Below are 3562 nucleotides of genomic sequence, written 5' to 3' on the forward strand. Positions count from 1 at the left end.
TGAAAACACTTGTGAACCCAGAGTTCACAAATCTGAGGCAAGAAAATTGCTAGAACCATGACTTCAAGAATATCCAGGCTCATCTAGAGAGACCAATATAAAAACAGCAAATAAACAATTTTTACATATCATGTGTAAGTATATATTCAAGTGTATATATATATATATCATTCTATTTACTAATTTATTGAAGAATTGGTCAGTGTACATACAAAATGATCTTATTGCTTTTTGTTTTGATCTTCTGTATTTTGCAGGTGTCATAGTAATAGGGGATCACAAATTTTGACACTTGTCTCAGAATTCTACCTCATGGAATCCTCTGAGGACCCTGAACTTCAGCCCTTCCTCTTTGGACTGTTCCTGTCCATGTACTTGGTGTCTGTGCTTGGGAATCTGCTCATGATCTTGGCTGTCATCTCTAACTCCCATCTCCACACCCCTATGTATTTCTTCCTCTCCAACTTGTCCTGGGCTGATAATGTGTTTAATTTCCACTACAGTCCCAAATTTGATTGTGAGCATCCAAATCCACAGCAGAGTCATCTCCTGTGTGGGCTGTCTCACTCAGATGTCTATTTTTCTCACTTTTGGATGTATGGATGCCATGCTTATGACTGTGATGGCCTATGACCAATTTGTGGCCATCTGCCATCCCTTAATTATCATGTCATCATGAACCCTTGTCTTTGTGTCACTTTACTTCTGGTGTGTTTTTCAGTTAGCTTTCTCGAGACCCAGCTATATCTTTTGGTTGCATTACAGAAGACCAACTTCAAGGATGCTGAAATTGCTATCTTCTTCTATGACCCTTCTCAGGTCCTGTCCTTAATCTTTCTTGTTATGACACCTTCAAGAAAAGCATAGTTCAATATTTAGTTAGTATCATTTATGGTATGTGTCCCATCTCAGGGATTCTTTTTCCTTACTATAAAATTCTGTCCTCCATTCCGAGCATGCCATCCTCAAGTGGGGGATCTAAAGCTTTCTCCACCTGTGGTTCTCACCTCTCCATATTTTCTTATTTGCTGGAACAGGAATTGGCATATATATTGGATTGGTTCTTTCAGATTCTTCCGGAAACAGTGCTGTGTCCTTATTCACGTACTCTGTGGTCACCCCTATGCTGAATCCCTTCATCTACAGCCTGAGGAACAGAGATCTTAAAAGTGCCCTGAGAATTTTCTATGATAGAATAATTTAATCTTAAGGTGTATGTCATCCATTTCTAATATAACAGCAGGACCCAGGAACATAAAAAGGAAGCACAGAGGTAAAGGAAAAGAAAGAGTGAGTGAGCAAGTGAGCGAGCAAGAGAGAGAGAGAAATAGTAGGAAACATGTTAAAAAGGGGAAAATGGGGAAAATGGAGGTGTTCAACTAAGAAAGAGGAGGGAAAGACATACAAGGAACTATGGTGGTAAATGGGAAGAAGGAACTCATGGGAGGGGGAATAATAGGAATAGCATGTAATTAAGGGGAAAATGGGGGAAATGAGAATACTTAAACTGGGGAAAGGGGGAGGGAGTTTAGACAGTGAGAGAGAGAGAGAGTGAGAGATAAAGAGAGTGAGGAAAGATAACTAAAGTTTAGTTGATGTAAAAAACCAGAGATAATTAAGCTTAGGTGATTTAAAAAAACAGAGATAACTAAAGCTTCAGTATGTAAAAAAACAGATATAGCTAAAGCTTTTGTGATGTAAAAAAACATGGTTGAGTGTATTAACTCAACCCTTTCCTGAAAAATACACATACAATATCTGTACCTGAGTGCATGTGTATGCCAGACAGGGTATTCCAAGAGATTCCCCAAGTAACACAGGCTATTGCCACAGCCCTTAATTACCTCACAGAACTTTAAGATAAGACCTTATTGCTGAAGACAGGAAATAGTTTGGAGACAGGACTTGGAGCAATGGAGCTGGAACTGACCTGGAAGCCACCTCTGTGAAGCCTAGCTCTCATAATTCTAGAGGATACTATGCAAGCTGCCAAGGGAGAAAAATCAACTAATGGTCCAATCCCAGGTTCAAAGCCCAATAACCACTATAATGACTGAGACAACGCATGTAGTGATGTAGTAGTGGCAGATTTTGTGTGTAATAGTATTTAAATATTCTATTGTATGTAAGTATTACAGAAAAAATTAAATGTAAAAATCCAAATTCCAAACAAATCCTTTTTGCTATTTAAGGCTGTTTTACAAGATATGATTTATTGATCTGAATAGAATGTTTTAGCACTTATCTGTTATGGTCTCACTACCAATGTATTATTTCTGAGAGTCTAACATATCTTTTATTGGTATCATGCCATTTATTTTCTCCTAGACACCCAAGGGTAGTTTACAATTGTTAGGTTCACAACAATGTATTTGGTTATGTTTCAATACACTCAATTGAAGCCATCATTTTTTTTGGTCTTTTTGAAACATGGTCCCCCTGTAGTCCCAGGGGGCCTGGAACTCATGATGTAGACCAGGCTGGCCTTGAACTTTCAGAGATCCCCTGCCTTTGCCACTTGAGTGCTGGGACTAAAGGCATGCACCACCACACCCAGCTCGAATTCATCTTATTTCAAACATTCAAGACTCAAAGATGACATTGTTTTAAACCACTTAAAGTTTAGTGACACAACTGTTGTAATTGGATTTGAGAATATAATTCTCTCCACAGGATAGAATTTCATAACTTTCAGTGTAATCCTGGTAAAAAACTCATGGCTCAGTAGGTCCTTGGTCCTTGGGTAGGACCTATTACTGTTATTTTGCTAAAGGGTCATAGTGTTGCCTTCTAAATATTTATGCTTAAACTCATAAACCTGGGCTATTTTCTTTCTTTTGGTAAACTTTTAATTGAATTTCTGTGTATTTCATTCATAACATCTTAACCTTTTAAAAAATATTTAATAACCACATAATTAGAAGAAGCTATTCATTACAACAGCACTGATATATTCAATAACAATTTCCAGAGCTAAGATACATCTCTTTCAAAATTGGCTGTAAAATTTTAGGTTTAGAGTTGAATTAATACAGCTATACAATATTGTACTCAGAATAAACCATATAAGACATAAAATTGAATAAGGGTTCAACCTGTAAAAAGATCTCCATTTCATTATTAAAATACAGTTTCATACAGAAAAATTCATTTTAATGCAATTAACACTTAGAGGGTTGCACATGTGTCTCTAATCTCTCTATATATGATTACTACTAGTCACAGTCAATTACTTTCTGAGATCCTTGGCATCTGAGCATGGAAACAAAGTCATCAGGTAGATTTCAATGGTACTGCTTTTCACATCTACTAATTAATAAGGAGCAAATTTTAATGCTTTGAAGAATTTTTTTTTAATTTTTCAAATTAAAAAAAAATTAATAACCACATGATTAGAAGAAGCATTTCAGTACAGGTTTAACATATTCAATAACACATTCCAGAACAATGATACATCTCTTTCAAAAGTAAGTTTTTAGGTTCACAATTGAATTAATACAGTTATACAATATTGAACTCAGTATAAACCCTGTAAGACATAAAATTGAATGAGTTTTTACCC

General features: G+C 36.1%; 1 pseudogene; it reads left to right on the forward strand.

Annotated features, from left to right (window-relative positions):
• Positions 1-299: 299 nt before the first annotated feature.
• LOC115072109 lies at positions 300-1130 on the forward strand (annotated as a pseudogene).
• Positions 1131-3562: the final 2432 nt, after the last annotated feature.

This window comes from Nannospalax galili, unplaced genomic scaffold (genome assembly GCF_000622305.1).
Source record: "Nannospalax galili isolate Female #2095 unplaced genomic scaffold, S.galili_v1.0 scaffold1642, whole genome shotgun sequence".
Taxonomy (NCBI): Eukaryota; Metazoa; Chordata; class Mammalia; order Rodentia; family Spalacidae; genus Nannospalax; species Nannospalax galili.